The 27,410-nt window shown below is 40.5% G+C and overlaps 1 protein-coding gene across 1 annotated transcript in view; it reads right to left on the bottom strand.

Annotated features, from left to right (window-relative positions):
• The window catches only part of GLI2 (GLI family zinc finger 2), a 244,572-nt gene extending 221,710 nt beyond the window's left edge, over positions 1–22,862 (bottom strand). The window contains exon 1 of the mRNA XM_073304689.1: positions 22,715–22,862. The gene's annotated coding sequence lies outside the window, so the exon portion shown is untranslated. The remainder of the gene's footprint in view (positions 1–22,714) is intronic.
• Between the last annotated feature and the right edge of the window lie 4,548 nt (positions 22,863–27,410).

The following is a 27,410-nucleotide window of genomic DNA, read 5'->3' as shown; positions in this document are numbered from 1 at the left end:
CGAGAAGCTGGATATGAGTCAACACTGTGCCCTTGTTGCCAAGATGGCTAACGGCATTTTGGGCTATATAAGTAGGGGTGTTGCCAGCAGATGAAGGGACCTGATCATTCCCCTGTATTCGACATTGGTGAGGCCTCATCTGGAATACTGTGTCCAGTTTTGGGACCCACACTACAAGAAGGATGTGGAAAAAGTGGAAAGCGTCCAGTGGAGGGCAACAAAAATGATTAGGGAACTGGAACACATGACTTATGAGGAGAGGCTGAGGGAACTGGGATTGTTTAGTCTGCGGAAGAGAAGAATGAGGGGGGTTTTGATAACTGCTTTCAACTACCTGAAAGGGGGTTCCAAAGAGAATGGATCTAGACTGTTCTCAGTGGCAGCAAATGACAGAACAAGGAGTAATGGTCTCAAGTTGCAGTGGGGGAGGTTTAGGTTGGATATTAGGAAAAACTTTTTCACTAGGAGGGTGGTGAAGCACTGGAATTTGTTACCTAGGGAGGTGGTGGAATCTCCTTCCTTTGAGGTTTTTAAGGACAGGCTTGACAAAGCCCTGACCGGGATGATTTAGTTGAGGATTGGTCCTGCTTTGAGCAGGGGATTGGACTAGATGACCTCCTGAGGTCCCTTCCAACCCTGATATCCTATGATTCACCAAGGACGAGGACCATAAAACACATAGCGTTTTATATTAATGGTTTTGTTTTTCCTGTGAAAACAGTACATGAAAGTGATTAGAAACCTAGATGTTATCATGTGGATAACAGCTTATCTCATCTGACTAAACAGACAATGGTAGGAATAAGCTGCAGCTAGCCAGAGCTCTTCCTAGTCTTACTATTAAATAAAAGGTGCTTTTGTTGACAGGATCCACCTTATGGAATAAGGGCTGCCAAAAACCTGCTCCTATCATTATTTTTTTTTTTTGAAGCCCAGGCTTGTCTCTTTCAGATCTTTTGGAGACATGCCTCAATTAATATGTATATTTTAAAAAATTATCATTCCAATTAATAAGAAAAGGCAAGCCCTAGCCAACACCCAGGAACATCTGGGGGGTACAAATATCTTGATCCATTTCTAAACAGAAATTCTGTATAATAGAATTTTAAGTTCATTTGAATTTTCTGTCACTTAAGAAGATGGCACATGCATTACTAGGGGGGAGTCATTTTTTCAAATGTATTTTGACTCAAGAGACAGTCTTTAGAATCCAGGGTATTCCTACTCTGACAAGTTTGCAGACATGCAGAGAGAACTGAAGAACACTAACAGGAACTCCCTTCATAAGTTTCAAGAGATTCCACAAAAAGCCAATGAACATCCTGTAATTGTTAAAGACATTTACTCCCAATGTATTTGTTGGAAATGATCTTGCATCACAGGGGCATAAGCCTGGTGACCTGATGGAATCCCAGGATGTAAAGATGGTGGATGCCTATGTGGGGAAAAGGGTTATATAGTTAACAGCATTAATGAATTCCTTGATGCAGAGCCAGTGGTGGGTTAAGAGCAGGTAGGATTGTAGAACCTAATGCTGTTGAGTATGATTGTTTTGGTCAACTAAGTTTGCCCTGCCACTTTACAGCCTTTAAAGTCTGCTAAGGAAAATTAACAATAGAATAATGGCCAAAACCTGTACCCATGGCACAGCTTTTAAAAATCTTCATCACCAGCATTTGAAACCTACTAGACTCAGACATGGTGGCATTTAACCTGTTTCTTTCAAACTGGTTTATTTGTAGAGTGGCTTATTGAAACAGCAGGAAAGACCATGGAGAGTGCAGGATCTGAACTCCTAGCCTGACTGGAAGAAGAGACAAGTGCTGCAATAGCTGCAAGTGGTGGTAAGAGGTACAGGTGGAGCAACTAATCCCTTGGCTCGAGACAACACAAGCACTAAGGCATAATCACTAGCTTAAATCACATACACAGAGATGGGACTAGAACCTTAGTCTTTCACCTCCAAAAGCACAGATCTCTGCCACTTGTACTAATAATGAGCTTCCATGAGATGTCAGCAGCAGTAGAGCTTTTATCCCCTTTGGGACAGCCACTAGAGGAAATCATCATCACACACAAAGCCATTACATTATGGCCAAGAAGGGTAGCACAGGATGGCAGGAGGGTGTATTCAAATATGTTGGAAGGGTGGTATTTTTTCCCACATGGTGTAAAAGACAGGTTGGGGAGAGGTGTCTTCTCCACACCTACTCTCATGCCTCTGGCTTTGAGTGCTCATTCATTTAATATCAGAATGTGTTTTTATTGGTGTCATAAATATAAAGGGAAGGGTAACCACCTTTCTGTATACAGTGCTATAAAATTCCTCCTGGCCAGAGGCAAAATCCTCTTACCTGTAAAGGATTAAAAAGCTCAAGTAACCTGGATGGCACCTGACCAAAATGACCAATAAGGGGACAAGATACTTTCAAATCTGGGGGTGGAGGGGAAGGGCTTGGTCTGTCTGTGTGATGCCTCTGCCGGGGACAGATCAAGAAAGCAAGCAATCCAACTCCTATAAAGTTAGTAAGTAATCTAGCTAGAAAATGCATTAGATTTTCTTTTGTTTTTGGCTTGTGAAATTCGCTGTGTTGGAGGGAATGCGTATCCCTGTTTTTGTGTCTTTTTGTAACTTAAGGTTTTGCCTAGAGGAATCCTCTATGTTTTGAATCTGACTGCCTGTGAGATTATCTTCCATTCTAATCTTACAGAGTTCTTCTTTTATCTTTGTTTTGTTCTTCTAATAAAGTTCTGTTTTTTAAGAATCTGATTGGGGTTTTAGGGTCCTAAAAACCCAAGGCTGGTCTGTGCTCATCTTGTTTATTCTCAAGCCGCCCCAGGAAAGGGGCTGTAAGGTTTGGGGGGATATTTTGGGGGAAGACGTCTCCAAGTGGTCTCTTCCCTGATTCTTTTTTTTTAATCGCTTGGTGGTGGCAGCATACCAAACCCAAGAAACAAGAAAAGAATTTGTGCTTGGGGAAGTTTTAACCTAAGCTGGTAGAAATAAGCTTAGGGGGTCTTTTCATGCGGGTCCCCACAGCTGTACCCCAGAGTTCAGAGTGGGAAAGGAACCCTGACAATTGATCAGGGCACATCTTTGAGAGTGGACCATGAAGATTTACATTTAGGGCAGGAGGACAGCAGCAAAGGCTGAGGATGTCTGTAGTCCTTTCCCTTCTGAGCTCCCTTTCTAATTGCTATAGGGAAAATGGCACGAAGAATGTAACTACTAATTTATTAAATCAGCAGCCAAACAGGGCTAATCGATAGCACATGTTTTAGGTCAGTGCACAATGCATGTTTGCCTTCACCCTGAGGAAGATCTGAGGATTTGCATGTACTTGCAGTAATGGCTGATAGCAACTTGACCACCAGATGCAGCAGTCTGACCACATAAACCTCATCTTCATTAGCCTCATCTTTTTTGTCAGCCATGTATGATTAGACCATGTCTTGTTACTCATCAGAGTTCAATTCTTTCATGAACATTATATATATTAGAGAATCAGCTGCATGGTTCTTTATTATGAGCAAAGCTCCATAGCTCTGATGCCATCCTGATGCCCTCATTTCAATCAGTGACACACAGTTGTGACTTTCAACAATGGCTTTAGAAGCTAGAAAAGATTATACTCTTCATCAGTTCTTCCCTTAGACTCAAAAGGCATATAATTCACAACTTTGGCTGAGATGTATTAACACAGTATATCACACTGATGTACACAACATATTTTAAAACAATTATTCAAGACAGTTTTAGTTCTGGTCTAATTTGTGCTCTGAGCAAGCCAATGCTTTAAAGTTTGCTGTCCTCCCTCTCTTCAATGAAACAGCTGAATTACCAGTATATGTTAAATGCTACAGCCGCATTCATTTCTCTAATTACATGAATCTCTGCAATCCGCCCCGCACTCAAGATAAACTACCATTTTAGTCAAGATGCTATAACTTGATTTACATGGCTATTTTGCCTAATTATCTAATTTACACCTTCAGGATAAGGAAAAGCTAAGGACATTCTAGGAGACTCATTCTTAGGTTTAAAGAGTGAAGAAATCAACCCTTCTGCAGCCAGTGTAAAGAATATTTTAAAATGACAGACAATGCAGTATGTTTCACCAGTAGGAAAGTGATCCTTTGACCTTGGTTTGCATTTCAAGTGAAGTGAAAAGCAGAAGAAGAAATGGGAGTTTCTAAAGAAAAAGTTAAGGTACAGTATTGTAAATGTAAAAAAGACTACAGACCATGTGCATCAATGAAGGTTTGTTTGTCTTGGTTTCTTTGAAGCAAAGTGGAAGATTTCTTGGTTTGAACACAGAGCTGAAGCACAACTTTGATGTCTCTTTGTTGCAAAGACCACAACTGAACTAAACCCAAAATGGTAACAGTAGAATGCCCCAATAGGCAGAAGTATGAGATGTAAAAAGAGACATACAGATCACCGTGGTTAGTACAGATCCAGTGTAACTTTTCATAAGAGCAGGGGTGTCTTGGCTAAATTCCAACTCAGCTGGGCATGGTATTATTCACATTCTCTCCTCAAGTGCTGTATTGCTAGTAGTTGCTGCTTTTCACCCCAGAGATAGACACATTCAGTGATGGATAAAGTGATTTCAGTATATAGTTTGTATATCAGTGTGTTACACTTATAAAAGGTGGAAATGAATGTTTCAATAAAAGGCTATAAAAAACACTAGCTTCCCAGCAAACAGGATCTGGCCCCAACTTAAAAAGACCAAGCAATGAAGCTTCCATCACTTCCAGTCAGAGATTATTCCATGGCCTCATACATCATGCTGTCACGAAGATTCTCCCATTATTCAGCTGAAATGTGCCCTCTCTGAAATTTCATCCCATTACTTCTATTTACACACCATTGTATCACTCTAAATAATTCTTCCCAGCCTTGGTGTTTACTCCCTTCAGATATTTGTAGATTTATATCCCAACCACCCATTTGTCATCTTTTAGCTAAGCTGTCCATATTCAGCTCTTTCAATCTTCCCTCATAAGTCAATCCCTCAGCCCCTTGTTACTTTTTTTTCTGATCTCTTTCCCATTAGTCAATCTCTCTCTTGTAATGGGGTGAGGCAGAACTGAATGCAATATTCCTGCTGTGATAACTAGTACTGTGTAGAGAGGATCTCTTACCTCATAGATATAGAAGGTGATGCCTCGGGACATGCAGCCCAAGACCTCATTGGTCATAGAGCACTGAACTTGTGTCCTCACCATTCTCAGCCATGGAGCCCTTCCAAATTACTGTTTCCCTGATTTCTCCTCATTATTTCCAATTGTTTTTCCCTAAATGTCCAAGTGTGGATTTTTTTCCAATTTGAATTGCATTTCAAAATTTTTGGCCCATGCTCATATCATCTGTAGATCCCCTTGTGTCAGGAAAACCATGTCTTTATAAAGAACCTATTTTGTCCCATTATACTGCTCCCAAGTCTCAGGCCATTATGTCTCTATCCCTCTGTCCAGGAAGACTAAAGCAAGCTCCCTTCAAAATTCCTTTACCAGGCCTTCCAATTGTCTAGCAGATGTCATTGCTGAGAATTTTTAAGCTCTACCTCTCTCACCTAAGAGTTCCACTGACTTATGTTGGAAGAAATCGAATCCAGGATTCCATCCACACAGTACCTGGTGTTACTACTGTATATTAAGCCAACTACTTCACCTTTAAAAGTACCCTTGATGGTCACAGAAAGTACAGCACCCAGTGTAAACAGATGTCATTTCTCCAACACATAGTTCTTCATAAAGCCATTGCTGACCTTTCCACTCATAAAAAAATTCCTATTGTACATTTTCTCTAATACAGTGATCTGAACAAATCAGAACAGAGCAGCCCTAAAATAGCTCATATCATGTAAAACCGCAATTTAAACAATTATTTGCTGTGTGCATGCAGTACTTGTGGAATATTATTGCTCAGGGATTTCAAAGTCCTCTGTCTTGCCACAGAAGAGTGGCAGGTGCAGGGGAGGCAGCCATGCAAGCTTGCCCAATTCAGCTCCCCAGACATGGCTGAGAGGGGGCTCAGTCTCCATGCCCTTTCAGCTCTCTCTATCGAGATTCACTGCCAATAATAGAGTTCATGATTAGTGTTAGTTGTGATAGTGTCTGAACACCAAACTCTACTGGAGACTACACTGGAACAACTAATCAGCCATCAAAAGACAACAGTTTTCGATCTCTGAGGCCCAAGGTTGGTCTCAAACAAGTGACATACAGATGAAGATCGTATTATCCCATTACGCTCATCCAAGAGATCTAGTCTCTCAGTACATCTTCAGATACTACATACTGCACAGCATCGCCGCCTCCTCAACAATATGTGAACTTTTTACACTTTCCCACCCACAGGATTTCCAAAGAGAACAGCTGTTTCCCCCCATGCCTGTTTAAAAAAAGTGAAAAACATTATTTATTTCTAACATTAACTTCCATTATGCAATCTCCATCTAGAACCATTTACAATGGCAAATTACAGTGATGTAGACACCAGTCCAGTAGGAACCAGCTAGATAAATTCATTTCTTATTGGCCATTGAAGATTTAGTCTCATATTAAGGAGAAGATTAAATGGATGTTAAGGTTATTAATTATTACAGTGTCCAATGTTTGAATGGAGGGCAACAAAGCAGAGGTCCTTGAAAATTATGGTAAACACTTGGTTACCAAACCCACTCAAGTTCTAGACTACTATACAGAGAAGTTCCGCTGGCTCATGCTGGTGATCAAACCAAATGGATCCCATTAGCTCCAGTTTGTGTCTCTGAAGCAAAACTAAGTAGGCAGAGGGACAGAATGGGACTCCCAGGGAGCAACTCAAGAAACAGCCAAGAAAGGAGCAAGCTCTGGCAGATAGTTTGTGTTCTCTGTCATTTGAATTTACAGCAAGACCATCCCCAGGAGGAAAGTAAGTTTGGACCCTTGCCAGCATCTGTGAGTGCTGTGCTAGGAGCAGGATAGGAATGCCAGCTGCATACAGTCATTGCATATTTTGAATGTAAATTCACAGAAGCTGAGGTTTGCATAGGTAGCTCCAAATTTATGAATTCTTAAAGAATAGTGAGTGAAGGAATAGGACAGTAATTTACTGGGCCTGATCATGATGATGGCATCAGAATATAAGTTATCATCATTGACTTCAAATAGGAGCAAACACACTATTTTCCAGTTAGCCATGAAACGACTTCAAAACTTGAATAATTTCCTTTTTTTTTGTTAAAACAAAAGTATTTTTAAAAAGAGTTCCAAATTTTTAAGTAAAAGAGAAAAATAAAACCATCTAAGCATTTATATAATTTCAGTTGGATGTATAACATGACATATCGCAAATCTTGGTCTTTGCCCTGCTGTATTAATGCTGATTCACTCATGGAGCTACAAAATTAACAGAAAAAATCCAAATGCTAATTCAATACTTGTCTGGCCTATGACAGTAGGGAGGTCTGGAATACTTATGTGACATGAATGATTACAATATCCTGTATGAAGTCCTGCTCCATATTTTTTCCACAGAACACATTCTGAAGTTGAAAGGTAACCCTGGGTATGTAAACTTAATCTAGGCAGGTGTCTTAAATCCATTTTTCTCAAATCAACCAAATATTCACATCCTTTACCCTTCTGTTTATTTGTTTTCTTTTAGCACTTGACAGGAAAAAACACACCAAAGAATAAGAACACCTATTGAACTTCCCATACAATACTACAGTAATACTGGTCAGCATAACAATCACCATTCACCATCATCAACAACCATAGCCATGACACATCTGTGTCCCTCAAGACACCTAAAAGAATATATGAGCTTCATAGAGGACCCAGGTGAACAAACCTTGGCTCTGTCAGATCAAGGGAGAGCAGGGGAAAGTGAATTCAAAGAACCCTCCTGGAAAATAAGCTATCAGAAGCACACTCATTTATAAACCAGAGATATCCAGCTCCACCATCTCCACTGAACACAAAGGTCGTGGGATCATACAGGAAGGGATATGCATCCTCGGTACTTAGTTTCCAAATCATTTAAAGACTTCTGGATTAAAAAGCAATACCTTAAACTACACCCAGAAGTTTATAAGTAGCCAGTGCAGACTGAAGAGCACTAGTCTATGTATCTGTATGACACACTGCTGGTAAGTGGTCACCAACATTCTTCACTAGAATCAGCTTCTGAAAGTCCCATCTAGAGCACAGAAGAGCAACCTAGTCAAAAGGTGATGAAAGGCATGAATAATTGTAGCAAGGTGCACATTAGAAAGAAACAGTCATACAGACAATGACAGAAAAAAAGAGTTCTTGGCCACAGCTCCTACTTGAGTAGCCAAGTATCTAACAAGACCCCTAAATTATGAACCAGTGTTACAAACAGCAGCCGTGCTCCCTTGATTGGGCAAACATATAATATGAGATTTTCCAGTAGAGTCTGAGCTAGCTTGCCATCCTGCAAGCCCCAACCATGTGCAGCTATTGGGTCATCCATTCCAGTGTACCAGCCATGTTAGCGATGCAGAGCTAGGTACCATTAGTACTGTACCACTGAACCCATGTCCTTATAACCCTCCTAGGGGCCTGATCTATACATTGTACAGCAGTGGTGAGAAAACAGTAGTAGCCTGTGGCATTCCACCATAAAAGAGTTCTTGGGATAGACAGCAGTTTAGGGAAATTCCTCCTCTGGGACTTCTCAAAGAAAGAGGCAGAGCCACTCCTGCGAGGGACAGCAGACATCTCACAATACACCATGATCCATAATATCAAAGGCAGACAACAGCATTAAATGAATCATCATTGAGACTTTATTCTCATTCATTGCAGAAACTGATACTCAACCAACACTAACAGCACATTTTCTGGGACCACACCTGAGCCTAAAACCTGACTGACTAAAATTAAGGAAGTCTGAGAAGTCCATATTCCTTCACAGTTGTCCTGCCACAATTTTCTCATCAAGGTTTTCTGAAAAAGGAAGCCTGGTACAGATATCAGTATCAAGCAATCTTTTCTTGAGAGACTTCTATTGTAGTTTCCATTAAGAATAGCTGGTACCCTGCCCACTGATGGGACATGAAGACAACCTTGACCAACAAAAGATGAAGTACTTCCCTTGTGGCCATCACAAACCTGACAGCACTTTAAGCCACCTTTACACCACCTGGATTCTGCCTGTGCTAGGGACTGGAACAGCCCTCGAGCATGAGTTAGTCTATGCAGACTGCTCTAACTTATAGTAGCCTTGGGAAGGCTTTCTTGGCAGTCCGGAACATCCGCAGTGCTAGGCCACTATGGCCACCTTGTGATGGGGAGTTCATCCCACACTGTAAAGGGAGAAGTTAAAAGCAGCCTAAGGAGGCAGCGCAGGGAGAGGCTGCACATAGCAGTCAATCAGGGCCCAGAGGGCTTACCTAAAAGGGGCTGCAGCTCAGAGCAGGGTTAGTTGCCGCGGGAGGGCAAGGAGAGAGGACTGTGTTCCTAGGGGACTTCAGGAAGGCAGCACCTTGGACAGAGCAGTTTCTGGCAGGGACCGGGGGAGCAAGAGGGATCTCCTGGCTGGCTGCTGGAACATGGTGTCTGGAGACCCGGGGAAGAAAGTGCTTGGGCCATGGAGAAGTGGCCCAGACAATTGAAACAGCACTGGTGGAGAAGTTAAGGAGAGGCAACAGGAGGCTGCTATTGACAGGGCCCCTAGGTTGGGACCCAGAGTAGTGTTTGGGTCCAGGTTCCCCCCATACACACACTTTCCACTGGGGAAGTGGCTGGACTATTTGGACTGAGATACTTTCTCCTCAGAAGGGGGAAAATACAGATGGTGACACGGCTGGGGGGCAGAGTCATGAAAAGGACGCTGCGGTTCCTGGGTTGAGACAGGGCTGTAGACAGAGAAGACAGTGGGAGAGGCACCACCAGGAGAGGGAGCGCTGGCTGAGAGAGCTAAACCCCCAGATGGCCAGCAGGAGGCACCACTCTGGTGAGTGAACTTTATCACACACACCCTCCTCCTGTGCCTGGCACCCCCCCAAACCATAGGACATGAAGGGGGCAATGGACCAGTCATACACAGCTCCTGTGGTGGGAGAATTCTCCCTTGGGCTGTTGCAGCCCCCATAGGCTGCCAGAATACTACACAGAGGCCAGAGCAGGGGTCAGAATATGAACTTTGGTCTATAATACCTAATGGAGCCTGGCTTACAGTGAGAAGCTGTGCCTTACTGCAAGTTGTACAAGATGGAAAGGAGGTTGTTTCAAAGAATGTTTTATAGCTACATGCCCTTGGAACAGCTCTCATGTCAGGAAAAAGCCAACTGTTCCAGATTAATTTGTTTATTTTTTGTGGCTACACAATAAACAGCTTAACCTTGTGGACAATAACTAGGTGTTTTCTCAAGATGCCAGTATTCTCCCTGAACTATTCCAATGGCAAAGAGTCTCCATTTTAGACTCATGGATTGCAACTAACCCAGTTATAAACTGAAACATGTTACATCCCCTGAGAAAAAGTTCTAAACATATGTTTAGCCACTTGTGAGCTTTTGATCCTAATGCACAACATAGGACTAAATAGCAATATCAAGCAATCTTGATTTAAAGCAGAAGAGACACCGTTACATTAGGGTAGGTTCCAATCTCTTCTGTGAGTTTAGACCCTTAACTGGGCAGATGGCTTCAGATCAGGAGATAGGTATAGAATACTGCAATTGCTGCCACTATCCCATGACAGCACGGAAACAGAGTAAGAGACAAGTTTATTTAATTAAAGATAATCTGTTAGATTGGCCGGGGAAGAGATTATATAGCGGGGTGGGGGGGGGTGAGCTAGCTAAAGAATAACACATGGTATGCTTTTAAAATGTACAACATGTGAAGCTCGTCTCTAAGTCTGGCGCTAAGGAGCCTGTGGTCTGGCAACAGTAAGGATTTCTGCTTTTTATTTCTTAAATCATCACAAGCATTAGAACTGAAAACCCCACATAATATTCTGAAGAAAAGGACATAAAATCTGAGTGTACATACCGTATACCAAAGTAGTCATTGTTCTCATCAGATTTTATGCTCCAGCTCAATTTCCACATAATTAAAACAACATTGGATCTTAAAAGAAAAAAAAGAAGAAGAAGAATGGTGCCATGCCAAAGCCTGCAATAAGAGCCACTGGCACCAAAACAGTCAAAGTGCAGAGCTTAATTCCCTACTTAATAAGACAATTAAAGAATATTTGGATACAGCACTCTGCAAGTACCAGCATGGAGTGCTGGTATCTCCAAAGGCACGCTGATCTGACAGCTTTATCACAAAGCATCTGTCACGAGCAGATGCCAGCACACCTGAGAAAAGTGAAAACTAAAATAGGTTAATGTAGCTTTGATACACCCAGAGATCTGCATTGTCCAAAGTGTCTAGTTCTGAAGGTTTAAAGGGACAGTTCAATTGCAGTTTATCTTTACACAGATATATATATGTACACTAAAGAGACCTTTGCTCTTATTTAAAAAATCCTCCATTAATAACCCAACCTAAACCATAATATTACCATTGTATGCTGAAGTGTTTTGAAACATTATTATAACAGTTTTATGAGGATACTGATATGAGTTCTATTTTTAACTATGAGAACATATTATGATTGATGTTTTGAAAGCCACAGGTGAAATGAACTGTAAGTGCAAAGTACTTCTCATCTGGAGACCCCAGAGCACAGCTATCTCTAAGTTTCAAATGAAATAATTCTCAAACATTTCCCCCAACCAGGCTTCATGCTATTTCAGAACTGAACCAAGTGGAGAGAAAAAGATAAGATAACCACAGTGATATGAGAACTAATTAGTCATTTCATTACCTGGCTCGAAGACAGGGCACTCTGCAGTTTTGTGACCTAAAAATGCCACTGGTGACCTTAAAACTCATGCTCAAGGGTGCTTAGAAACGTGTAACCTCCAGGGAAAGAGGGAGGAACATATGATGCCTAAATTCCATTAGCTCATATTAGCTGGTGAAATAGTAGAGACGGAAAGGTGTGACATTTTAAAGCAACCAGCCTATAAAACAGCACCTGCAGCATTGCACTTTGTTTGAACCTCGGCACCGCTGGTTCAGCAGTCCAGCCTACACAGTAAGTTACACAACTGTTCTTAGGTAGGGGTGATTTAGTACACCCAGAAGGTATGCTGTTTGGCTAATAGGAAACACAGCCTGCATCTTAGCATCTAACATATAACAAGAGAAGAAATAGCCCTGTATTCATTACAGGGTCACTAAACTGCAGTCATCTCTAGGGTGGCAGCCAATCACACACAACACCACACTCGGTAGGAGAAGGGAACTAATGATTAAGACAGCCGGGATAAACTCCTGCTTTCACAAAAAGCATCTTGGACATTTCATATTCACACAAGACTGTGATTCTTAGGGTCTCGTTCAAAAGATCCACACATAGTGAGCCACACAGAACTGAAGTTTAGCCCGCCTTCAATGGATGGAGGACAGGCCTGTGTGACACTGGCAGGTCCATTCAGTCTGGAAGGCTGTACATATGAGAACAAGGAAAAGAGGAAGCCAAATGGGCTTTGGTCATTAGATCCATTTTATCCTGCCCCCTGGCAGTTCTCCCTCCCTTAAAGTGATTTTTGGAGCATGAGATCATCAGACTGTGCATACTACGCAGATTTCATATACTCTACATATTTACATCCTAAGCACACAAGTCTGAGAGATACCAGAGGAAAGGGATGACTGTTGGAAAAACCATCCAACCTTCTGTGCTTCTTCATGTATCATTTGAAAAGAGGGAGGTACAGATAACTAATCTTGAGTGGCATGGTCCTATTTTATTATTACTGCCCAAGTCTCTCCTGACTGCTAATGTTCCCTCCTTTCATTACAATCCTCCTTCTACAAGCTGCCAAATCCTCCAGGAATCAGCCTCCACCGCCATCCCCCTACCACCACATAATATCCACTAGTCCCAAAGTGGGAATTCTGGTCCCACTATCGGAGGCACTGAATTTAGCAGAATGATGTTATCACATATTCCAAAACACCATCACAGCTCTAGGAGTAAATGTACAAGTGTCAAGAATTTTGCTTTGACTAGAAGAAACAATCAGAATATATTCTAAGGAACAAAGTGGTGCCTTAAGGAGTCCTTGAGACAGTGGAACCAAGATGTAACGAAGGTTCTCTCCACTCTCTTTTCTTAAAAAACCTTGCACACACAAGGAAATGAAAGACTAATACATTTATTATGGCCATAGATTGGGGGCCGGGGGGCATTGCCCCCACAAACTTCAAGCCTCAGGCAGGTGCAGAATTTGCACCCCCCATGTGGCCTCCTTGGCCTGACGGGAGCTGCCCCCCCCCAAATATAAAAGTCAAACTATGCTTATGATTATGGCCCTGATTCAGCTAAGTACTTCACGTTGTCAACTTTATGCAATATTAATGCTCAAAATACAGAAATATTCAGGAATAGAGCTGTGAGGAGAACAGAAGTTCTGTTTCATGGAGGATTTTGGAATTTGGTTATATTCCAAAACAGAGCAGAAAACAAAAACTTTTAAATTTCCCATGTAAGGGGGGAGAAATGCATTAAAACAGTTCATTTTGACTTTCACTTTTTAATTTGGTATTAAAATGCAAAGGTAAAACCTTTCAAAATGAAAAAGTCACTTCAAAACAATATATCTAAAAATTTCATTCAGTTCCATTTTTCAAACTCCTCAGGGCTTTTTCCACCAGTTTTCTTCCAAAATCAAATTCTGTCAATCTCAGCCTGAATTCTTGAAGCATTTTGATTTTGATGGAAGTGGAACCGCATATTTCAACATAATATGGTTCTGCCAAAATTTTCCAACCAGCACTAGTCAGGAAATACCAAAGCTGTGATTCCCAAAACAAGATGATTAGCCTGACCACTGTGCACATGGGGGAATTCACCCCTCTACAAAGGGCACTTTACAAGGCCCACGTACCACTTATCTCCTATTTTGAGTGGAGTACCAGGGTGAATTTTTCCCATATATTAAAAAGAGACACATAACTGCATAAACAGTCCTTCAAACTACTGCACATCAGGTGAAATCCTGCTGTCCTGTCAATACTCCTATGGATTTGCCTGGGAACAATGGACGATAGCCAGATTCTACTCAGGGTCTAGTCACATGACTAAAAGCTCCAGGATCCACAGACAAATACACAGTATGGTTGAATACTGCTCAGAAATGCTTACTTTTGAATTTGTTAATTCAATGGGATTCATACTACCTGGGCAATGAAGCCCAGACATTTGCTCTAAACCTTGACACCTGGGCCACAAACTTCAGAACCTAAACATATTGTCACTACCTGTACGCACACAATGTATCAAACAGAATTACCTCATGTCTGTTTATTTGAAAAAAATTGACTGATGGGCTTTCAGTCTGTCATCAGATCAGAGTGACCTCAATTTTTTGAGAAATAAAGTCAAAATATATTCTTATCTTCAGAGAGTCAAGATATATTTGTGTGTCAGACTTCTTCTCCCTTGTCCTTAGCCTTTGAGAAGCATTCTAAAAATTATATCAAAGACTGAAAACCCTGTGATCACATTCACATTCACCTTTGACCCAGAATGCCTATAGCTCTCACCAATTCTTCAGATTGTTCTGAATGTACGGTTAGAGACTGCAGTCCCCCAGAACAGCTCTCAGTGCAGATTTAGGAATGAAATAAAGGATACTTTGCATAGTAAAACCCATTGTGCAGACCTTTTTTTCTTTTTTTTTAAAAAGGCCAACTGACTTGGTTTTTGCAGTTTTCTACTACTTCATAGACTTTAAAGCCTCATTTCCTCACCAATACCTTTCTCCGCCCCCTTCCCACCCCCACCCCCCCCATATACACAAATATTTGATTATTCTGTTTGAAATGTCTCTGTAGCATCTAGAGGAAAAAGATGCCCAAAGCAAACGCTGATTGATTCTTTCTTAGCCCTCAAGATGTGCTTACACAGCAAATGCACACAAATCTCACATTTCACATTTTAAAATATGTACTTTTAAAAAACTTAGACATAATGAATGTGCTTAAATATTAGAACTTGCAATTATTAAGTAAATCACAGTACCTGTAAAGCTTCCATTTGCATAACATTAATTCATGATGGCATGTAAAACAAATTCATCACACTCGTTATATTGTAGTCTGATTTATGTCGGAATTGGAAAAAATAAAAATCACGAGCACAGAATTATGTTGACAAGATGTACATGCTCTTTGAGGCCGGAGATTTTTTTTAAAGCATCAAAGCAACTAAATTATGGGAAAGAGGGGTGGGAGAAAGCATCTTTAAAAATGAGTAACACACTGGCTTCACACATACACACTCTCCTGTTATTAATGTCAAGCATGATAAAGATACTAGAAAATCATTACCATTCATAGCCACTAACAGCCATTAAATTTCAATCAATTCAACTTAACACAAGTGTACTTCAGTGGCCCTTACAGTTCCTTATAGATGTGGCTCAAAAAGTCCTGTCTGACTTATTGCATTGTCCACCACACAAAGAGGCATTGCTAAGGATCGCTCTGAAAAGGACCTATCTTGGTCTTTGGAACTGATGCTCTTTTAACACCACAGTAATCATCAAATCTTTCTTTTAAGAAGGGCTGATAAAAAGGGGCTCTAATAGGACCCTACAGATCAATATAAAGGGGGGTGGGGGGGAAATATAATCTAATTTTAGCTAAAGATGCTTCTTTTCATGAAGTTGAAAAAAAGTGACTGGCTATTTAAAGGGTTTTTCAGTTAATAGTAATAACTGCATCACACTACTTAAAATTAAGTATCTAATAAAGTTGGAATTGATAGACAACTTTCAGGTCACCCACTCGCAATATAATTTAACATCCTTGCTCTATACGCGTGGGGTAAAAAATAAAGTTGTATTTAACTTTCAGTAAATGAGCATTCAAAATTGTGATGGTGATAATTATAAAATACAATGTTACAGCATCACACTGAGAACTCTCCCCTCTCCTCCCCAAAAAAACAACAACTATTTGTTCAGATGAGCTGTTCATAGCATTCTTAAAATGGAAATTGTCCTGCCAACATTAAAGGAATTGGAGTAATGGGTAATATACTTCAGCTTCCAACTGAACAGAGCTCTGAATTCACACAGGTTTTAGTTAGTTGTACAGCAGTAAGGTAAAGGCATGTTATTCTGCACAGGCTTCGCTGGGTTCACATTGTTTATTTGCAAGTAGCGCAGTCTTGGATCCTTAAAATTCCACCTTTCATGGAGGAAAGGAGTGTTTTTACTTTTTCTAAGTAGGAACCCAGTGTTACTCAATGGAATTTCACCCTGCAGGGTAGAAAATCCTTTGAATAGACGAGGTGGAAGTATAAACCACAGGAGTGTATTCCTATAATGAATACAAACATTGAAGTGTATGAAACACGTGCAACCACAGATATCTCAAAATACAATTATGGTATACCTAGGGACATTTGCCCTACACCAGCGGTTAACCCATCCCTTACACATAGTACTGCTGTAATGGTCCAAAGCATGACAACTTACAGGAATATTACTGAAATGTTTTGGATCATTCTGCAGAACATTATAATTTTCCTCCCTTTAGGTTTTGCACTTTAGTATTTCATTCAGACTAAAAAGTAACAGTGAAACTCTCAATGGATAGCAAAGAAATATCTTTAACACCTTTGCACCTCCATTTTCATTTATTTTCCTACACTTACAAGCTGCAGAAACAAAATGAATGTTAAAAAGTGCATTGCTAAATTTCCTCCCCCACACCCAATGACAGGATCGAAAAGAGCCATAGTTCAACAGATTCCATAAAGGTAAATTGCTGCATGGAAAATGTCAGCAAAACTTAATCATACTGGAAGCCACATTTAATTAGAGCTTTTTCATTGCAGCTGGGAGAGAAGAAGAGCTTTAACTATGTCACCTGAGATGGTCTAGATACAGAAACTATTTGTAAGTTAACAAAAACATTTGCATCACAAAGTGCTCTAGGGCAGCACAGTAGTAAAGCAGATGTGTAATGAACAAAGATCATGGCACCAAAACAATCAGGGTTGTAAATAACTACTAGTAATCTGCAATCATTTAAATTTTGGTTTAATTACCAGATAGCAAACAGGTTTAATTCTAGCAAAGGTAAATACTTTCCAGAATACACACTTTATCATATTTAACTCTATAAGCAACACAGTCAAGAATCTTTAACTCAGAAAAGTAATAACAACAACAGAGAGAGAGAGAGAGAGAAGTGATTGGAATTGTACTTAGTACTAGGTCACACATATTAAATAAACTTTTCCCTGGAACAGAATTACTAATGCAGCCATTTCAACTGTATCTACTGTAAGTACTACAGTTACACAATCACACACATGGGAGGCAAGGGGATACAGGCTAAAGAAAAAAATTCAATCTAGCGCTAATGAATAAAAAGTTCCTTTTTTTTCACTGTTGTTTTTGGTTCATTAAATTTTCCACAGATTTGCAGAGAAGAAAACGTGATCAATAAACCTTGACAAAAGTGAACGTGTGAAAAAGGCAAGAGAAAGGCACAGGAAGATAAAAGTGATATCCCGATCACAGATTTCAGAGGCAGATGACCAGAGCTTTGGGCTGCTGAATAATCTGAATAGACCATCATTTCTTTACAGCCTTTCACTTTCTTTTCCCTGACTGTTGGAACTCTTCATTCAATACAATAGTAAATGCACTAAAACTTTTTTTCTTATGCTAATGGCTGAAATCGGGTACTCACAGTTAAAACACACTTCCCACCAACTTGTTTTCTTTAAAAAAAAAAAAAAAAAAAAACCATTAACCTATTCAAGTTAAACCAAAATGTCAAAGACAGCTTAAAGCTTACTCTTGCAATTTCACAAAATTAAATTTTTTCTCTCCTGCAGATACAAAAAGAAAAGTCTTGAGTCAGGATAAAGCTGCTAAACTTCTTTCGAATGAGAATAACCGCTTAGAAGGTAGAAGAAATAAAATAACAATAATAAATTCTGGAACCTAAAATTCTAATTTCATTCTTTCTGGATATTTATAATCTACTTAAAGGTGACAGTCTCAAAAAGATTTGAGACATGAAAAAATTTATCAACAGGACAAGGCTCGCACTGATTACCATCAAGCTTTGAACAAGAAACTAAGGCCCCTATTTTCAAAAATGCCCTGATTTTCGGTATCCAGTTTGAGAACATCTAGGGCCCAATTTTCAGTGGGGCTGAGCAACCATAAATCCTACTGAAGTTCTTGCTGTGTAGAACTTCTGAAAATCAGGTCCTAGATATCTCAAAGTGCACACCCAAAACTAGTGGACACATACACTAGTGGACAGCCTAAATAATTTCTTCCTCCCTCATCAAGCTTAGTATGGAAGATATAATTTCTTATTGTACCTATCTCAGATATATGATTTCTCAATGGATTTCAGAAAGGAACATATTAACTATTTCTGATCAGCTGTTTACATGATCTAATGCTATGTCTCTCTTATTTGATATTACACGCACACTTTTACGTATGTATGTGAGTATTGCTTGCTTCCCAACACAATGTCTTCTTGTACTGGAAATCATTCACGCTGGTTTTATTTTGTTGTATTATCCCTCATAATTACTGAATATTTATTTTTAGGTGGCACTGGGAATGTAGCAGAAGTAGCTGTAAGATATTGATTACCGGTCAATTTTTGCTACAATTCTTTAGAATACTTACACAAGTTATAAAGCAGTTGTGCAGTTTTCAACCAATGCTTTGGAATCTTCTCCATCAGTAGAAATGCAGACTATTGTATGAGCTGACTAAACTGGGAGTGAAAAGTGCAAATATCAAATTTCTGTGAAGCCCTGAAAGCTATGGTTTGGAGTGGCAACTAATTAGTTTGATGCTATAGTCACATCTAATGTTCCAAAGTAGCCTCTTTTAAAAACTCACTGACTTAGAATCCTCAACCAGATTATTAAGTGGATTCTTTGTGGTGAAGCAATGGATAGGTGTTTGCTGCACAAATACATATAGATTTTGATGACTGTTTACTGAATCCACTATCTTCACTAATCTGCACTTGGAAACTTGTGAACAGAGCACTTCTCAGAGTACAAAAAGCACAGCGTATGTGTGTACCTTTCAGATTGCAGTACAAACAACTGGTTTACAGTAGGCCAAAAATAGGGAGAGGCAGTCAACTGGGTTTCTACTTTAAAGTTAAGAACTGAGATCATCCTGGTGTTGTTATTTTGATGTGCTACCTTGTCCCAAAACAATAAATCAAGTGTTTGAAAGCTGCTTTAAAAACACCAAGTAAACTATCAGGACCAGGAAAAAAAATTGTCATCTTTAAATCACTGATAGTCTCCCAGACGTAATTCCAAAACCATCATACAGTAAGTAGTCCTTTCTGTATGGTGACATTAGCAAGACACTGTAAGGAAAAGACCTGGTTCAGTTTTAAGGTAACCCCCAGAATAAGGAAAACAGCAAAACAATACATGTCTTTTACCATGAACATTTCAATTGCTTTTCAAATCTCATCCAAAAATGTGATCATTTATATAATTTCATGGTGAAAGAAACAACACTACCCATTTTTTTTAAATTTAAGGTGGCATGAAAATCTACGTTTTGTACTAGAGAGGTAGGATCAAGTTCTGTTTTCATTTATACACATATAATCTGAAGTAACTGCAACTCCAGTTTATCAGAGAAAATTTGGACTCGATTCTCTATTTTTTTTAAATTAATGAGCTAATACAAATAGAAACAATATTTGTCCACCTGTATACATCCCCTTTGACACACTGAAAAAAAGACATTGAAAGGAAGTTGGAAACAATCCTCAAGATCTGTTGGGTTTTTTGAAGAACAGCCGTTGCATTTCTGGGCACTTCAAAGTCACATACTTAAGACAATAACAACAATCAAGATCAAGTGAATCTTACCTCACCTTTCTTTAAAGATTAGCTCTTTTACAAACATACAAGACAAGGTTGGATAGACAGGGATCCATAGAAATATAGTTCAATTTTATTTGATCTGATTGTGCACTTTTTGGTATTCTGGCTAGGTCATCTGATCAAAGTATGACAAGTTTCAAAAACCTAACTGTACTAAAGAAATCCTGTTGAGTTTAATTCTTGTTTTAAAAATGTATCAGATTTTTAATTACATGCAATATGCTACTTTTTAGTAAAATTAAAGTTTGACAGGTGTCAAAATTTCCTGGAATTCCACCCCAAATGCAAATTACCATATCCACACTTCAGAAAAGTTGAATCAAACCAATTCAACAAGGGTACAGGCTATATACAATAATTACCATGCATTTCAAACAATAAAGTAGTGTAAATGATAACTTATCAGGATTTCCTTTCCCAGGTAAATGTAAAATGTAGGCAGAATTCTCTGGTTTTCCCCTAGCAAAGTTATACGAATTAGTTTTAGTAACCTAAAAAAAATCTTTTTAAAAAATGTAAGGTAGCTAGAACAAACAGATCAAATTGGTAAGTCTTATAACAAATCAGTCTATTCCACATCTGTATATTTTGGATTTCATGGTTTATTTACTTTACTTTCTTGGCACTAGCTCCACAGTGCATGCCAATACAATATTTGTTTAAATGCTATTTTATGCAGCATGCTTGTGAAACGTTTACTTTCAAATTCTTGTACATCCCAAGAGCCTCAATTGCAAAAAAAAAAAAAAGTTTTACAACTGCTCCTTTTGTCTATAGCCGTTAAGCTCTAACAAGATATAAACTTCATCACAACCCAATAAAAATGTTTGTTTCAATATGTGTAAAGGAGGGTGTATGCTTAATTGTATCAAAAATAGAGAAATCTAAACAGATTAGACATGCATGGCACACACACAGATGTGGTAGTAACTCCATAGTTAAGACTGTGTTCAGTTATATATCATTGATTATATATACACATACACACACCCATATACATATACACACGTGTACACACACACACACACACACAACAAAATATACACATAAAATAGCCTTTTAAAATGTACTTGCTCACTAGCCCAGGGCTAGGTTTTTTTGTTTTGTTTTTTTGCATGGATCATTACTATTTTATTTTTTCCCCATCAACAATGTGATAAAAGATGGTTTAGTAGATTGGAGGTGGGGGGCTGTACTAGTACATTTTCAAATTTTGCAATGTTACAATGTGTGTATACATACATGAACATATACACGATAGATAAAATAGAGCTTTGCCCTCTGTAAAAAGAGTTGTGGGATAGATACTTAATCTTGGCCCACAAAACTTTCTGAATAATCCCTCTTTCCAAGTTTGTGATCAAGTAGTATGTGAACAACTGGAAAATCCTTTAACTGGGCTGGCACTCTGTTCCTAGCTGGACACACACCTCATGGTGAGAGTGAAAGTTACAGAGTCTATTGTAGGCAAACTCTGAACAGTATCTTATTTTATTTATTGAAAAATCATCCTAATCTCCTGGGCTGGAAAAATCAGGTTTCCTAGGAAATGACAGCAATTGAGGCAGAAAAGGCATCTAGATGAGCCGATCACCCCGATTGTTTTAAAGCCACTGAGTCCAGGGGAAAACTCTCAGCTCTCTAAATCCTTAATAGGATTGGCGCCCAGCTCTCCCCAAGCCGCTCCTCATCACACAGGGATCAAGTTGCAGCAGTGGATTTTTGAAATTCCTCAGCAAATATACTTGCTGAAAGATTGCTCCTCCCGGGGGGGGGGGAGAGAAAAAGACAGGGGGGGGACTTAAAATACAGTAGTAAACCCACTGATCACTTTGGGGAGCAAAGCTACCTTCAACAGGAAAACAGGCAGGTCTCGGCACAGCCTGGGTGCAGCACTGGGCAGAACTTGCAGGGAAGTGACTGTCTCTCAAGCACCGGTCCTCACTCCATCCAGTAGAAATCACTCTGCCAGTATTACTACTGTACCCTTCCAGCAGCACTGCACCCCCAAAATAGGGGTGGGGACACCCCACAGTAAGATGCATGCAACAATCCCATCCACGGACGGAGGACAGGCAAGCAGCGGGCTGCACCCCCCTCTCCCCTCAGGCTCCATCTAAGCAGCTTTGCAGGAGCGAGGTGGGGGGAAAGGAAGGAGACTCTCGCAGCAAAGGTCTCCCCCGAGCAATCTACACCTCGGCGGGCTGGAGATGAGGGGTCGGAAAACACCCGGAACTGCCGGGATCTCCCGCGGAATCAGGCGACCCCGGGGTTCCAGTCTGGCCAAGGCAGGGGTGTAATTATCACGGCGCAACACGACCACGACTCTGGTCAGTTTCAGGCTCCGCTCCGGCTGCGATCGGGATCCCGCACCCTCGTGCTCAGTCCTCCCCAGCTCGGCGATGGAAACAAGCAGGAAAGTGAGCCAAGCACAACAGCAGAAAAACCCGCTGCCCAAAGTTGCTGAGATAAAACGTCTTCCCCCCCCCCGCCCCCGCCAGGAACCAGCGCAGGAGAGCCCGTGCCACTTACCTGCTGGCAAAGTGCAGCGCCTAACACTGGCAGCAGGGGACTCTCCCTCTGTGCTAGGGAAGCATGATCCGGCGCAGTTGAGGGAAATTTCGTCCCTACTTCCCAGCCCCCTCCTCAATCTCCCTCTCCAAACACAGGCACCCCAAAGAGAAAGGGATAATCATCAAAAATAAACTTTACCCAAAGAGAGAACCCGGGAAGTTTTCACTGTGCCAGCAGCTGCTCCGGAGCAGGGCTGCTCATTCAGCCCCCCATCATAAACTTGGGGGGGCGTGGGAGGGACTTTCCAGACGTCCTTCCTTTTGGTGCCTTTTTTAAAAGCTGCTGCTGCGGCCGCCGCCGCCACAAATCCCGGCTGCAGCTTGGCTCTTTTCCCTTCTTCCTCCGAGGAGTCTCATTGATGATAGTTTGGAGGGGAGAGAGTTTAAAAAAGTGTTAGGAGCCTCTGCTGCTGCTGCTGGCGTGTTTCTGCACTTCTGCCATCCATCATCCCAGCGTAGGACACCGACACACACAAACACGCTGAAGTTTAGGAGGACTGGAGGGGGGGAGGAGAGAGGAGCTTTTGTCTTTCAAGCACCGACACAAGAAGAAAGTTTAAAAAAATAAGGGGGAGGGGAACAAACTTTTCTCTCCCACTCTTTTAAATTGGGGTTTGTTAACTCAAGTCAGATGATCTCCACAGTCAAAATCCAGTGCCGGATCTGTTTTCACTCTAATCCTCCCCCCCTCTTCCCCCAGTGAATTGCACCATTTGCTGCTCCAGATGGGCTGGGCCTTTCTCCCATACTGGAGTAGAGAAACACAGCGGAGGAGGAAAAGTCGCTAGGATTCCCTGCAAGAAACCTGTCAGATTCCCTAGCACTGGGCAGGTTGATTTCCTCCTCACTGGCCCATCGGTGGGGTTTGTGAATAGGTAGGAATGAGTCTATGCATACCTGATTTCAGTAGCTCCATGTCCATTCTGGGCAATCAGTTAGCATAGCTGGCACATTGTATGCAGTTTGAATTCTCTCACACACTCACTCACTGGTAGTTTTTTCAACCAGATGGAAATAATCTGAAACAAAACAAACAAAACACCCCTAATTTCTTTGGCAAAGAAGGTTTGTGTTTGTGTGAAGTCACTTCTAAGCATCTTGGATTCATTGGCTAGTGGCGGGCTGCAGTTAGACTGATGGCTAAGTGGGCTCTGGCTTTCCAATAACTTTTATTTTTAACCTGGAGTATTTGGAACTCAGTTAACAAGCTAAATCTAAAGTTTGCATTACTTCTGAGACTCCTAACTGGGCTGTAAAAACAACTCACTAGTATCTTCTGTGGGAATAGAGGTGGAATACAGCTGGCTTTAAGTCTATGGTACATGGAAAAATACTGCAGCTACATGAATAAAATGTTATCTCAGAAATGCTCCAAACTCTTGAAGGCTATGTGGGTCTCCCCCCTCCTTTATGCAGCTCATTACTTTTGTTTCAAATACAATAGCAGGCAGACACAATATTAAAGCTCATCTAGATGGGATGGCCGCATGCCCTAAGGGCCTGATCCATAGCCCATTAAAGTCAGTAGAAAGATGCTAACTGACTCTACTGGGTTTGGGATCAGGCCCTAAAATGCTGTATTTTTTAAAAGAACAATGATACATCCAATTCTTGTAACAGATGTTTTTAATGGACAATATTTTACAATCAATAACCACACAAGTTAGGGAAGTGGTGGAATAGAAGAGTTTCAAGTCCACACAGCAAAACACAGTCAATGGATTCTCTGCTGTTCTGTTTTCATACTGTGTAGGGGTCTGATCCAACTGCTACTTTGATGTCCAAGAAAAAACACTCACCAGCTTCAGTGGAAGTTGGATCAAGCCCTAAGAGGCATAGTCTCAGCAGGTGTAAATTGTCAATGTACAATTTGCCCCTAATTGTCTGCAAACATATGTAGATTTTAGAACGATCTTTAGTAGGACAAGCATTCATTAAAAATTTTCCCTAAATCTTATTAACTAACCTTCCCTTTAAGCATGTTATTTCTTTTAATCCCCATATGTGTTATAAGTGAGACTTTAAGGGGGTTGGGGGGCACACACAAAATAGCTTTAGTGTGTATTGATCTGTTTCATACATATTAATATCAGTGAGAAATACAGAAGTTGTAATTTACGATATCACCAATCTGGGCTGCCTATGGCAATAAGCTTTGTCTTTGTTTTGATTTCTTTGGCTATGGGGTTTATTACAAGTTTGTAAAACCCCCACAGCCAGATGCAGCGTGTGGCACCACACAGAATCTGGTCACAGAGTCAGCGTCTGACCCTGAAAGAATTATATCCAGTGCTGTAAAGGGTCCTGCTCCATTACCTCCTTTGCTACTAGTATAAGGACGTAACCAGAGTAAAGGGGGCATGTCTGGCATGGAACTATGCTACACCAACCCTCAAATGCAGTTTCAGTCCCCTGGGCTGCTCTAATTTATGCCAATGGATTAGTTTTGCACACAGCATCTCCAGGTGTGGAAGAGAGCAAGATTGAGCTTTATGCCAGCTTGGCAAACCCTTCTCCCTCCTGACTTGTGTTGCATGCAGTCCAGCTAGACTGCCAGATCTGCTTCCACCTCTAAAAATCAGGGTACTTATCTGGGTGCCTGAACTTTAAGCACTCAAGTTTGAAAGTTCTGGCCTTAACCTTTGGATGGCAGTAAAAGACAACTGTTCAAGGGCATTCCTTGTGCCACTTATTTCATTCAGATGATCTTGAGAAGGACTGCCCAGCTAAAGGACCACTCTCTCAGTGGCCTAGTAGGACATTCTTACAGCAGTCTTTTGTCCATGGTTAGTATTATGTGCGACTCCTAAGCACCCTCTTCCAGTTTTGTCTTCATGGGACACCTTGGAATACTGATGACCTGAGAAAGATGAAGTGGAGGGAAGTGCTGGGGAGACAGCTAGAGTGCCAGTAGTGAAAATCTCAGGCTGAGTCAACTCATTTGTGCCCAAGTATTTTAAATCTTATGCCATGCCAATGCAGGAAGAAAGAAAGAGGTCCTTTTCTTCCACCGTCACATTCATGAAGTCGAAGTTAGCAGACCAATTCTGGCCAATATATAGTTTGGCCAACCCTCAACTCTGCCTCCAACTGGAGATATCATTTTACGCTGTCAGAAGTTTTAATTGTACTTTGCACTAAAGGTCACTTGATCCAAACCAAGTTTTTGGTTTCCATAGGGGCAAAGTCAGTTTCTAGGAGGAACAAAGATTGCCTCTTCTCTGCATTAGTTTCAAAAGGGGCTCCTTATCCTGAAATGCATTTACCAGTTTGATTCTCTAAAAAAAAAAATTTGTTAATCTTCAGATCATATAACAAGATCCGCAGTTTTCCTACTGTGGAGGAATGATAGGGTGGTGATGGGAGAGCTACAGGGAGGGATGACTGGACAGAAGGTTGAGTAAGATCTGGTAAGGGATCACTTTGTGGGACATCGGTCCTCAATTATTATTGTATATTTATAAGTGTACATGTGTCAAGAGTTTTGGATGGGCATATTTTTAAGACAGAAAGAAAGAAAAAGAAAGGAAGAGGGATTGATCCTGAGCAGTATTTTAGCAACATGGCACAATCTTCAGCTCACAGATGCATATGTGCAATTTCATTGGAAAAGAGTGGCCCACTGTGTCAAGATTATACTGGAAAGTTTTCCCATTTGTGAAGAGGTTACTGGTGATAATTGAATCCCAAAAGATTCAGCAATTCTGTCTAGCTGAGTACCCAAAAGTCTGTATCTATCTACAGAATTTTACATAGCACCTATCACTGGTTAATGAAAATGCTTAATGTTTATCCAAATCTTTGCTGAACATCTTGGGCCGGAGCCTCAGCTGATGTTAACTAACATTTCCACTGAATTCAAAGGAGCTACGCCAATTTAGATCAGCTGATGATCTGATCCCTTGATCACTTCCTTCTTCTGGTCTGGCTGCAAGGACAGTCTTTGACATAAAGAAAAGGAGGACTTGTGGCACCTTAGAGACTAACCAATTTATTAGAGCATAAGCTTTCGTGAGCTACAGCTCACTTCCTCAGATGCATATCGTGGAAACTGCAGCAGGCTTTATATATACACAGAGAATATGAAACAATCTCTGTGTATATATAAAGCCTGCTGCAGTTTCCACGATATGCATCTGAGGAAGTGAGCTGTAGCTCACGAAAGCTTATGCTCTAATAAATTGGTTAGTCTCTAAGGTGCCACAAGTCCTCCTTTTCTTTTTGCGAATACAGACTAACACGGCTGTTACTCTGAAACCAGTCTTTGACATGGTATTTTGACATCTTTTGGCCAAAGCCAAAAATTTTAAAGCTGTGTGAACTGTATGTAAATTTTAATGATAAGAAAAGAGTTTCAGATCTCAGAGAAGTTTGTCTGGATTTTGGACTGAATGTTTGGGTCAGTTTTTATGTTCTCTGAACTGCTTTTCTCATTCCTAGTCCATATAGTTCTTCCTTTTTCTAATCTGTTCACTAGTGTGTTCCATTTTTGTCTTCCCCAGGTGTCAGATTAAAAAGATGTAAAGAATGAATTTGCATTTGACACAGATGAAAAATCAAAAAATGAAACTGGGGTCAAATTCTAGGCTCTTACATCCTACCCCTTTATGGATAATTTGATTTAATAGGGTGAAATTGCTAGAGATGGTTGAGGGTGGATTATTCCAAAAATGTCATCAGCATTTTTGATTGAAATTCAAAATTTCAACAATGAAAAAAATCATCAACATTTAGAAAATTCTGACCAGCTCTCATTTGGGACCTGAAAGAATGTCTATTAAAATCAATGGAATTATTCCAATTGACTTCAATAGGAGCTGGATCAGACTTTAAGA

This window comes from Lepidochelys kempii, chromosome 11 (assembly GCF_965140265.1).
Source record: "Lepidochelys kempii isolate rLepKem1 chromosome 11, rLepKem1.hap2, whole genome shotgun sequence".
Taxonomy (NCBI): Eukaryota; Metazoa; Chordata; order Testudines; family Cheloniidae; genus Lepidochelys; species Lepidochelys kempii.
The sequence above is the reverse complement of the archived record's forward strand: the minus strand, read 5'-3'. Positions and strand labels throughout refer to the sequence as shown.